The following is a 12,909-nucleotide window of genomic DNA, read 5'->3' as shown; positions in this document are numbered from 1 at the left end:
TTTGTTTATGGCAGCCCAAGCAGAATAATACAATTTGCAATTTATTTTTCTGGGAGAGAGTGCAAGGGGAGAGGGGATTTCAAATTCTTCATTCAATTGTAGGACCCCTGACATCCTGCTGAATATTTTTATTAAATTTGCATAAATTAAAGTTCACTCTTGGTAATATATGGTTCTATGGATTTAATCAGTTGCACAAATTCACCACTCCAATGTCATACATAACAGTTCCTTAATCTTAAAAAGTACTCTGTCCATCTTCCTTCCTATCAACAGCCCTCTCAAGTCCAACTTGAATATCTGGCAACCAAAGATCAGTATTTTGTTTGCCTTTCTTTGGGTTTGGTTTCTTTCCCTCAGTAAAACAGATTTCAGATTCACCAAAGTAGCTATGCAAATTAATAGTTCAGTCTTTTCTATTGATCAATACCATTTATTCTGTTGAAAAGATACAGTAAGTTTTACTATTTACCAATTGAAAAACATTTTTGTCTTTTATAGATTTAAGGAATTATGAATAAATTTGATGTAAAAATTGGCACACAGGATGTTGTGTGAACATGTGTTCATACGTCAACTTAAGGAAAAAGGACCTGTATGTAAATACAGTACACTAGTTGGAAAATTAGTTTCTCATGAGGGCATGGATCAACAATTCTAGACTGTATTACATGTGTACTGGGGTTTAATATACAAGTTAACAAATGGTGGACTGGTGGATGGCCCAGCTTCTCACTGCTGGAGAGGGAAGTTATAAGTATGCAAGGAAGAAGGTCAGAATGAATCTTTATGTTACTGGAATAAGTTGGAGACAATATGAGTTCATGTTTAGGATAGACAGAGAAAGAAAGGTGACAGATAGCAGGTATGTGTACCTTGAGTTAGTATATATTCTACCTCTGAGAAAGTCCACTAAAAATGTGCTGATAAGGGCCCAGAAATAGTGACACCACAAAAGCCACAAGTATACCTACTTAACACACTGCTCGCTAAGTACTTTTCTCTGATAAAAGAAACTAAGTCTATAGAGGGAATAGGCAGATTCTAGCCTGAGGCAAAAAAAATACACAATTAATTTAGAATATCTTGTAAGGCCCTATAGCAAGAAACACTAAAAAACAAAAGAATGGGGACATATCAATAAGACAGAATCAGACCAGAAGAGTTCTCAATGGGCAAAGCTGAAAAACTTTAGCCAAAATAAATTAGTAAATTTGTATTACAATCTAAATATCAGAAGTATATACTATATTAACCAAATGATCAAAGTTAAAATCACCAATGATGTTAGTTTGATAGCATGATATGATATGATAAGTAGTAACATTTCACATCTGTGATATTCCTTCCTCAAACCAATAACCTCCATATACTTAAAAAAAAAAAAAAATTAACTCAAACTGAGGGATAGCAGACACAATATAATTTTCAAAACTGTCAAGGTCATGACAATTAAGGAAAGAGTGAGAAAATGTTACAGGAGGTATGATGTGCTATTACAATCTGTTATCCAATTTTGGATTAGGGAAGATGAGAAGAAAATTAGTATAAAATTAGTTAAATACAAATAAAGTCTGGATTTTAGATAAGAACAGCATACAAAGGTTGCTCTCTTTTGAAAAACATATCATGGTAATGAAATATATTAACATTAAGAGAAACGGGGTGTGAGTTATAAAGAAACTATCTGCCTTATGTTTGCAATTTTCTTATAATTCTAAAGTTAATTGCTGAACGCTATTAAAATGCATTTTTATTCTTGCCAATTAAAAATGTGCTAAAATATCTTTTAGAATCTCAAAATAAATATATGTTACTCTCATTTTAGAAAACTGAGGCTCAAGTTTGAGAAATTTGCATGAGATCAAATAGCTAACAAATAGAGACAGAATTTAATGATAATTATTTTATTCTTGAAACTAATGATTTATTACAATTAAAAAAATGGTTCCCTCCACAAAACAGAAGAAGTTAAAAAAAAGTTTGTTTTAGGTTTATGAGTTTTATGTGATTTCTCTGTACTATTGTTTAACTGTTTTGTTTAATTGGTGCCTCAGTTTTTCAAGTAAAAAGGAATAAAACTTACCATGATGTGTTAATTTCAATGTTTGAAATTTATCATCAGAATGAATCAAAGGTTTCCTTCTCACATGTGATCATTTCCTCACCATAATTTAATCTGACAAATTTATTTAATCTATAGTCCTTGGAAGCTCTCTAACAGTTTGAAAAATCAAAATAAAATTGTATCTATCAGTACACAAACACCTAGAGAAGCTGAGAAAACCCAAATTTATCAATAAATGCAACAAAGCTGTGTCTAGGTGTCAAGAATTCAGTCCAGTTGGCCTGACAGTCACTTAATTCCAACTTGGAAAATAAACTGAATAGTTGCTTTCTCCATCCTCAAGTTACTGTGGGAGAAATTCCCTGGTAATCCAGTGGTTAAGAATCTGCCTGCCCGCCTGGATGGGAGGGGGGTTGGGGGCAGAATGGATACATGTATACCTATGGCTGAGTCCCTTTGGTGTTCACAACTATCACATTGTTAATCGGCTACAATCCAATATAAAACCAAAAGTTAAAAAAGAAAAATCTGCTTGCCAATGCAAGGAACATGGATTCAGTCCCTGGTCTGGGAAGATTCCACCTGCCGTGGGACAACCAACCAGTGCACCACAAATCCTGAGCCTGAGCTCTAGAACCTGCAAGCTGCAACTACTGAGCCTGCGCACCTCAACCAGTGAAGCCAACGCATCCGGAAGCCCGCAGTCTGCAATGGGAGGAGCCGCTATAATGAGAAGCCCGCGGACTGCAACCTGAGAGCAGCCCGGCTCACCACACCCAAGGAAAGCCTGTGCCCAGCAAGGAAGGCCCAGGAGAGCCCTAAATAAATACGTTAACTAAATCAACTTTCATAAGTCACTGTGGAACTTTCAAGAATGATAATTAGAAAAACTGACTTAAGTATACGTTGCTAATTTAAAATTTTTATATTTTAATAATAATTTTTTCATAAATGTACTCACAAGCTTCAAAACATCTTCATTAGAATAGATCCTCATTTTTTAAATATATTATATATTCAATTCTTTACTCCTTTAATTAACCATTTAAGTGAAATTTTGAATAGTTAATATGGATATTTGAAGTACTTTTGTATCACAATAGCTCATACATGGGAAAAAAGGAGCTTCCAATTTGTAAAGCAGATATAATTATCCTTGATTTATGGAGAAGATAATTGAGGTCTATAGAAATTAAATAAATTGCCAAACAACTGTATATAAATGGTACTGCTAAGAAGTTTTATTTCTTCATTTTTTATTATTACTTTATTATTTATTATCTATTTTTCATAATTTACATGCAATAGAAGGCACAGGTCTTAAATACCCAGTTTAATAAACTTTGAGAATTGTAGATACTAAGTTTACAACTTAAACAAGATTCAGAATGTTTTCCTCATCCCTGAAATTTTCCTTTCACTTGATCCCCATCCTTGCCCTCATGGGATTAGCTTTTAATATCCAACACCAAAGATTAGCATTGCCTGTCTTTTGATTTCACAGTATTTACACAGCATGTGGGGCTTCCCAGTAGTTTAAAAAAAAAAAAAGCCACCTGCCAATGCAGGAGATGCAGGAGATGTGGGTTTGATCCCTGGGTTGGGAAGAGCAGGTGGAGTAGGAAATGGCAACCCCTTTCAGTATTCTTGCCTGGAAAATTCCATCAACACAGGAACCTGGTGGGATGCAGTTCCTATGTGTGTAAGTCATTTCAGTTATGTCTGACTCTTTGCAACCCCATAGACTGTAGCCCACCAGGTTCCTCTGTCCATGGGGATTCACCAGGCAAGAATACTAGAGTGGGTTGCCATGCCCTCCTCCAGGGGATCTTCCTGACCCAGTGATCAAACCTAAGTCCTTTTATGTCTCCTGCATTGGAGGCAGGTCTTTAACACTAATGCCACCTGGGAAGCTGAAAAATGTCATTTCACCTTTATTTCTCCTTCAGTTATGAAGGATCTTTTCACTTTCTACAAAATTCTAGGTTATGAGATTACTACTTTTTTTTTTTTTTTTTTACTTTGAGCTTTTTAAAGGTGCTTTTCCATGGTCTTCTGGCTTATACTTTTTCCTCCACTGAGAAGCTAACTGCCAGTCTTAATCATCTTTTTCCCAGATTGAAATGTGTCATTTTCCACCCTGTGCATGATTATAAGATTTTTTTTAACTTTGGTTTTTAGCAATTTATTAATAGGTGAATGGATTTATCTATCTTTGTGTTGGTTCTGTATGATGTTTGCTGAGTTTTTCTTTCCCCCTGTGCATTAATATTTTTCATCAGATTTCAAAAGCTTTGGCTGTCATCTGTTCATATACATTTTCATCCCCTCTCCTCCATTTTAGGAGCTTTACTTTTCACATTTGTTGGGCAGTTTAACATTGTTCTAAAATTTTAAAAGTTTTTCTCCTTATATTTGATTTTGGATATTTTCGACCACCTCATCTTGAAGTTGACTATTATGCACAGACTTTAAGTTGGCCCCATGACTTCTTCCTCTTGATATTCATATCTCTGTGTAATCCCCTTCCCTTGAGTATGGGTGGGACCTGTGACTTGTTTCCATGATTACACAAGAACTTAAAATCCATTGTGCTAGAATCTATTTCTCCCTTTTTCTCCTCCACTTCCTCATCTCTGAATGCTGCTTTTCAAGAAATAAGCTGCAAGAATCATACAACTGCCAAGAAATGAATCATGCCAACAATCCAAGGAAGCATAAAAGCAGATCATTTCCTCACTAAGTCTCTGACATCTTTATTGTAGTCTTGTGAGACCCTAAGCAGAGCACTCACCTAAGCTGTGCTCAGATCTCTGACTCACAGAAACTGTGAGATAATAAATGTATGTTGTTTTAGGCAGTTAACTTTGTGATAAGTCTTAAACTGCAATAGAAAACTAGAATACTGTTGCCTTCCCCCATTTTGACTAATGTGATGGTAAATCCCTCTAATGACTTTTTCATTTCTAGTATCTTATTTTCTTATTCATAACATTCCCCTTTGTGTCCCTGTCTTCAATTTTCCCCTCTGTTCATGAATGTGGTCCATAGTTTCTATTGGGTTATTTAATTTATTTGCCATCTTATTTTGAAATATCGGTGTGATATTTCTATCTGGCTATGTCTATGTCTACTTTCATTTCATACTATAAACTGTCTTGGAGTCATAATTTATTGTTTTGTTTCTTTGTTATCTAACATGCTTTTTTATTATAGATCAGACAGTGTGTGATTTAAAAAAAAAAAAAGACATTGAAACATTTAGAATTTAACCCCGAAAAGATACATGACCCTTTATATTTCCTTTTAGGCCGCTATCTGAAAGCTAATTCAATTTGATCTGTATTTGAGATGCATGTAGAGTTTGTGGTAGTTTTAGTTAGATTAACTATGCCACTGGCTTCAAATATTTTGAAGGTAGGATCAGTACTTTTCCTTTAACATAGCAAGGGATTTATTCTGGGAAGACTGGGTATCTCTTTATGCTCTACTTCACAGCTACTAGGTTTCTGAAACAGGATATCGCCTTTTGTTTTACAACTCATATACTATCTTTTTGGATTGCTGGAGAATTCCGCATTTTTTCATCCTGACAGTGTTTGTATTTTTTTCCTGTAACTGGTGATATCTTTCTTATGTATTGCCCAGACTCTGAAGGGATCCTGCAATATCCTTAGGAAAGAGTTAATGTATCTCAGATGATTTTCCTTGAATTCTCCCACTGTTTTCCTTAAATACAGTTGGTTGGTGCCTTTCCTCTGAATGAAGGTTCCTCATGCCTCAGAGGGAATCTCTGCCAGTTCTTTTTTCTCCCTCAGACTTCATGTGCTACCGTAGTGCATTCAGAGAAGGAACATGGGAAAGAATTGGTGGTTCTTTGCAGGCTTGCCTCTCAGCTGGAGTTCTGAAGGATTCTCATCTGTCATGCCAGAATACATATAGCTATTAAAAATGTGGTAAGAGTTTGGCATTTTTCTCTCTATCATTCTCTGTGGCATAATTATCTTCCTTTCAACACTCCACCAGAGTTGAAAACAGTTATATATCTCTTCTTTCCTAGGAAGTATCATCACTTTATGTTTAGATGTTCAGCTTTCTGATTCTTTTTTTTTAACATAATTTTGCCTGCTTATCAGACTTGCCCCCATAATTATGGGGCCTTGTGAGTTTTTACATCTTAATTAGAACCACTAATGCAGTGCAGGAATTTGAATCTCCATATATATTTCCAAAAATTTTCTCTTTGTAGTACCCTGAATTGTTCTCCCCATTTTCTAAATTTGCACTTCCAAAACCTCAAAAGGTGATGGAGTGGATCTTGCCCTATATATTGTATTTGAAAAATTAGTAGATGGACTATCTTTTCTTTCCACTGAATTTAATGGCCATTAACTTACATGTTCTCATTTAGGAGCATGGGGTCTCTTTGAAAAGTCTCTTTTGTTTCATTTCGCTATTTAAAAAATAGAATTTCTGTATATACAATGAGCATAAAGAAAAATAAAGGTAAAGAGAAGAAAAACAGCTTGAGATCACCATAAACCAAAGTGAATAAAACCTATTTCCCTCTAGAAACCAGAAACATTTAATGAGAGCGAAGCAAACAGCAGGGTGTTAGATAAATGAAAGCAGACAGAAAAAAAAAAACCCAACTTGATCAAAGAATAAAATATAGCGCTGTGATCAAAGAAAATAACCTTATAAAGAAAACAATACTTGTTTTTCTATAAAGACACTTAGAGGGCAGATAATATATTAAAAAACTTAGTCAAGTTATAATACCAGATATATATTTTATGAATATGCATTTCACAATAAATATTCACTTTTATTACCAACAAATTGAAAATGGAGTGGCAATAAATAACTATGCTTTTATTTCTTATGTAAAGAAAGGCCCCCAAAGAAGAAAAATAATACTTAGTTTTTATTAATATTTACACTTGTGAAGAATATAGCTAAAACTAATTTTGAGATAGACAAAACAAAATTTAATGTAGTAATTGTGATGTGGGCTCTATATAATTAGACTAATTAGTCTTAATGATTTCAAAACTCTTGAATTACCCCCAAGTTACCCAATTTGAGAAATGTACTGAAAATCAGTATTTCTCCTTAAGAATGCTTTATAGACCTGTTGAATGGATTTCACTGAAAAATATTATGCATGTGATGGCAATTTGGGAAGAAGGGTAGGGTTTTAGTTACCATTATGCATTTTTATGTGTGTCAAATTCTACATCCAGAATAATTCTGGTAACTACAAAACATATCTTTATTCTATTTCTCCTAAAATATTTTATATGGATTTATCATTGATAATGGATCTTTTTTAGGGAACTAAAAAACATCAGTACATATTCTTACTCATTCTTTAAAACTACTTATTATAGCAAAATAATATATTCTGGAAAATGAAAAAGAGCTGGATATTTCCTCATATCATGCATTTGGCTGGTTCACAGTAGATCATCCTACCTAATCTATGTCCTTTCTCATTGTACAAAAACAAGAGTTAAATTGAAAAAATATTATGAGTTAATTAATAAGAGTCTTATTTATGCATGAATGATTTTCTTGTTTGGATCCCAGAATTAAATCCTGCATTGTTACAGCTCCATGATTATCACCTTTTTTGTTTATATCTGTGTCACTAGCACTAGATACATAGCCTGGACCTAGTAGGCAGCCAAGAAAGCCTTCTGAAATAAATGAGTGAAGCCTCATTTGAATGAAAAATAAGTGTTCAGCACTAAATATGTATATAGCTATATGCTAACTATCGCTCAAATATCTACATAGTTTAGAATTAATATGTAAAAACCACATAACAATGGCATATATATACATACTTATCCACAAAAATGTGTAATAATATACACATCAAACACTATTTCTTGCTCTTGTATTAATTCATTAACTTTAACAGTAGCTTCTAGGTTCAGGTACCTTTCCTATGACCATTTTTGTTCCTTTAAGAGACCTGAGACAGAGGGGTTAAGTAAATTGCTCAAGGCCATACAGCTGGTAATGAGAGCACTGGGATTCAGAAATGGACCATTTACACAAGCCTAGTCTGTAAAGCATTCAAGTTAGCCATTTCTCCAGCCACTGAAACATAAACAAGATGTTTATATATGAAGACACAATATTAACCTTGTTATTAAATTTTCAGACAATTGCCCTATTCATTTTCTTTTAACACATAGATACAACTATATTCAGAATTAAGCATGAGATATAGTGACTAAAACATGACGCCAACAAATATACATACATTATAAGGACTTAGAATTGAAGCCAGAAGTTTATCTAGGGTGAAACAGATCACCAGCCCAGGTTGGATGCATGAGACAAGTGCTCAGGCCTGGTGCACTGGGAAGACCCAGAGGGATGGGGTGGAGAGGGAGGTGGGAGGGGGGACTGGGATGGGGAATACATGTAAATCCATGGCTAATTCATTTCAGTGTATGACAAAAACCACTGCAATGTTGTAAAGTAATTAGCCTCCAACTAATAAAAATAAATGGAAAAAAAAAAAAAAGAGTGGTAGAAGAGATGCAAGAATTACAATCGCTTTCTTAAGAACATGCTAGAATTTCACTGTGATGAATTAAGTTTCCAAGCTATTTTTTGAGAGTGAATGAGAGTCTTGGAAGTGGAAGCAGGGATACTTCGTTCACCTTGCTCAGGATCTGGTACGGAGCAGGTGCTGAATCACTGTGTAAGTGGGGGTAGGGAAAAAAAGAATGCAGAGAGCGAGCGAGCAAATGCAGAACGGAGGAAGGAAGGGAGGGACAAGTCTATGAAAAGGGGCTGTGTCTTTCCAAACTAGAGTTAAGATCTTGGTGGGCAAAGACTGATAACCAGAGTTCTTTTCAATACCATTATATTAGATACGTGTGTGTGTGTGTGCTCAGTCGCTCAGTTGCGCCTGACTCTTTGTGACCCAATGGACCGTAGCCCACAGGGCTCCTCTCTCCACGGAATTTTCCAGCAAGAATACTGGAGTGGGTTGCCATTTTGGAATGCAAAAACCCATGCAGCAATGTTGTTTCCTAAAGAGGACGTTTAACAACAAAATTCTGTAAAGCAATCATCCTTCAATTAAAAAAATAAATAAAAAAGAGGATATTTACCATCCCTTTACTCCTTCACAGTTGTTCAAATCATCTGCTCTAATACAACCAACGTGTCATTATTACTCTTATCATTTAGATTTGAAAAAAAGCAAGACCAGAGGTCACATAGCTTAAGGTGTTGCAGCCAGGATTTGTAATTGGTCTTCTAGTTCTGAAATGTATTATACTTACTAGCCTGTATGTTAAATTTGACACTATCCTATGACTTAATAATAAATAATTAAATATTGGTTCTTAAAAGTCTCATTTCTCACGCAACTTGGATCTGATATTTTAAAAGTTTTATTTTTAATAAAACTTAAAATCACTAACCTTTTCTATACTCGACATATTTGAGTTTCATGAACCAATATAGTTAATCTCTCTATGAAAATCCCTTGTGATGTGTTGTCAGAATTTCTTCCCACTTATAGTATCAGTTCAAACAGTTTTTCAGAGATAACTGTAATTCTGAAAAAAACTGAGTCCTTTATGGCTAATCCTTCATGTAGTACCACCATTCACTTTATTTTTAGCATCATTCACTTCAAATTGACTGTCTCATTCTGATATCTACAGTGGCTTCCAGCTGCCTCCGGACTCCCAAAGAAACCCTGAGGGGAAATTGGGAATGAGTACAGGGTTTGAACAATTTTTTTTTCAAAGTCTTACTAAATATGAAACTTGCACATTTCATTTTTGGGAACTTCCTGATTTCAACGTAGTGATAAGCACTTACATTTAGAAGTAGTAAAACAACCATTCTAGTTCCTCTCCATTTTTGGTAGAGCTGTACAGTCTCAAGTGTTCATGCAATAAGTGATTTTACGGGCAATTTACATTTTCAGGGAAAGGCAATTTAAACTGGAAATTGAACATCTGATGCATCAGCCACTTTTCATTGTACATGCATGCATTTATTCATTCAATTACTCATTAATATACATCATTCGTTCAACAAAAATTTAACGCCTGTCATAAATTAGATGTTACATTTGCATTCTGAAACACATGATGGGAAATAGCCTCTAATTTTTTTTTTTCATTTATTTTTATTCGTTGGAGGCTAATTACTTTACAATATTGTAGTGGTTTTTGCCATACATTGACATGAATCAGCCATGGATTTACATGTATTCCCCATCCCAATCCCCCCTCCCCCACCCAATCCTTCTGGGTCTTCCCAGTGCGCCAGGCCCAAGCACTTGTCTCATGCATCCAACCTGGGCTGGTGATCTGTTTCACTATAGATAATATACAAGTTCCAATGCTGTTCTCTCGAAACATCCCACCCTTGCCTTCTTCCACAGAGTCCAAAAGTCTGTTCTGTACATCTGTGTCTCTTTTTCTGTTTTGCATATAGGGTTATCATTACCATCTTTCTAAATTCCATATATATATGTTAGTATACTGTAATGGTCTTTATCTTTCTGGCTTACTTCACTCTGTATAATGGGCTCCAGTTTCATCCATCTCATTAGAACTGATTCAAATGAATTCTTTTTAATGGCTGAGTAATATTCCATGGTGTATATGTACCACAGCTTCCTTATCCATTCGTCTGAGGATGGGCATTTAGGTTGCTTCCACGTCCTGGCTATTATAAACAGTGCTGCAATGAACATTGGGGTACACGTGTCTCTTTCAGATCTGGTTTCTTTGGTGTGTATGCCCAGAAGTGGGTGTGGAGAAAAGGGAACCCTCTTACACTGTTGGTGGTAATGCAAACTAGTACAGCCGCTATGGAGTACCATGTGGAGATTTCTTAAAAAACTGGAAATAGAACTGCCATATGACCTAGCCTTTAATTTTTAAGATTCGTGATCTTGTGGAGAAAATTCTGTGGTTCAAATCTACTGCTTCATTGTTTACAAAATTATTCCATCTCCATTTTTTATTTCTATTTCCTAATCTCTGGAATTTCTTCATCCCTCTCTAATCCATAGTCTTAAATATTCTCATATAGTTTCTCAAGTGTTTATTGGGGAAAAAATTAAGGTTCTATACTAGGAACTATATGGTATTCGTTTTACTGATTGCTATTGCAAATGGGATTACCTTGTACTTATTAATCAACTTTTTATGAGTATATGAAAAAATTATTGATTTTAAGCCAGTTTTGTTACCAATTCTGTCCTTAGATTTACTGATTACTTTTTCCTGCTTCTGTTTTGCAGCTGCTTTTGTTGGGTTTCCCAGGTGAAACACTCTCTATTTGGCAAATGGTGAAAACTATACTCACCTTTCAAAATAAACTATTATTTTGTTAACTTTTTGGATGCAACTGAAGATTATCTCCAAATTTGTTTCAAAAATAATGATAGTATTATCCATTTCAAAGTTATTCTTAAAATTCATGAGACTATTTCCAATCTAATGTTAATAATGCTTACTTGTTACATTTTTCTAATATCTCTTCTTATATCAAGGAAAAATTCTATAACTCTTACTTTGTTAACAGTCTCTAGTAGGTACACAGTTTGAATTTTAAAAATGTCTTCAGTATCTATTCATGTGTTAATTTTCATTGACCCATTATTTTGTCGAATTGTAATAATTTGTGTTCTAATACTAAATTATTATTTAATTCACCATTTATATTTCATTTGTTCCAGTTATAAGTTGGCCATAGTCCCAAACTCGATAGCGGGGAGAGATTAATAAACAGGCTATCTTGAAACTGTGGTCAGGTTAAGGAAACCAACAAGAAGTAGAGTAGAATCCTGAGAGTTGTAATAGTGGGTAGAACTGCAAAGCTTGAATGGTCAAGAGGAAAGAAAAGAAGGTAGCTACATGAAGACTGTTGGGCAAGAGACGGGATTCATATTAGAGAGATGTATCCAGCCAACAATGACACTGCATACAGTAAGTCAGTGGAATAAGTCCCCTGCCTCAATTTCCTCCAACCCACTTTCTTTTCTACAGACAGTCTGAAACCAGAATCCAAGTAAGTACCTTGTTGGCTTCTTGTGAAAGTCTCCTTTCAGGACGCAGAGCCAGATGGATAAGAATTAGGATGAGCAAGCAAATATCTCTATGTAAAAAGGAAGTTTCTAATAACTTAATATGGTCCAGTCCCTAGCAATATATGGCCATCCTGGTTCTATGGATCATAATCAATGAAATTTTATTAAACATTATAGAGAAATAATGAGAATACTGTGTTAAAAACAGAGAGGTGGCAACTGGACCTAATAAAGTGTCAATGGGCTAGAGATTGTTGTACAAGAATAGACTGACTTTAGGAAGAGGCCAGAGAGAAAGTCAAGAGGAAAAAACTCAGGGTTTTCAGGTTCATTGTAAGATGTTGGGTTTTATTTTAAGTACAATGGAAGTCCACTGAAGGGTTTTACATACAAAAGGTTACAAGCAGATCATCTGAGTTATTTATTTCTTAAAAGAATCTCTAATAAAACTTTGAAACCAGATGACTGATACACAGAGGCATTTACTTATATACATAAGTAATACTTTTTTCTAAGAATGTGTATGGAGAGTTATCTGTTTGTGGGTGGAAATTGATTTTTAACTACTTGCTTTCTTTGTTACAGATTTTTTTTCCTTTAATCTTCCAGATACAGACTTGATTTATACTTTGCTAAATGTGAAGACCAAATTTGAGATATTATACTTTTTTATTCTAAGTAAGCATGGTGCTCTTTTACAGCTTTAAAAAATCTTTAATATTTATATTTGTATCCCTGTATTTTATCTTTATGA

The sequence above is a fragment of the Odocoileus virginianus genome, chromosome 20 (genome assembly GCF_023699985.2).
Source record: "Odocoileus virginianus isolate 20LAN1187 ecotype Illinois chromosome 20, Ovbor_1.2, whole genome shotgun sequence".
NCBI lineage: Eukaryota > Metazoa > Chordata > Mammalia > Artiodactyla > Cervidae > Odocoileus > Odocoileus virginianus.
Note: the sequence above shows the minus strand (reverse complement) of the source record.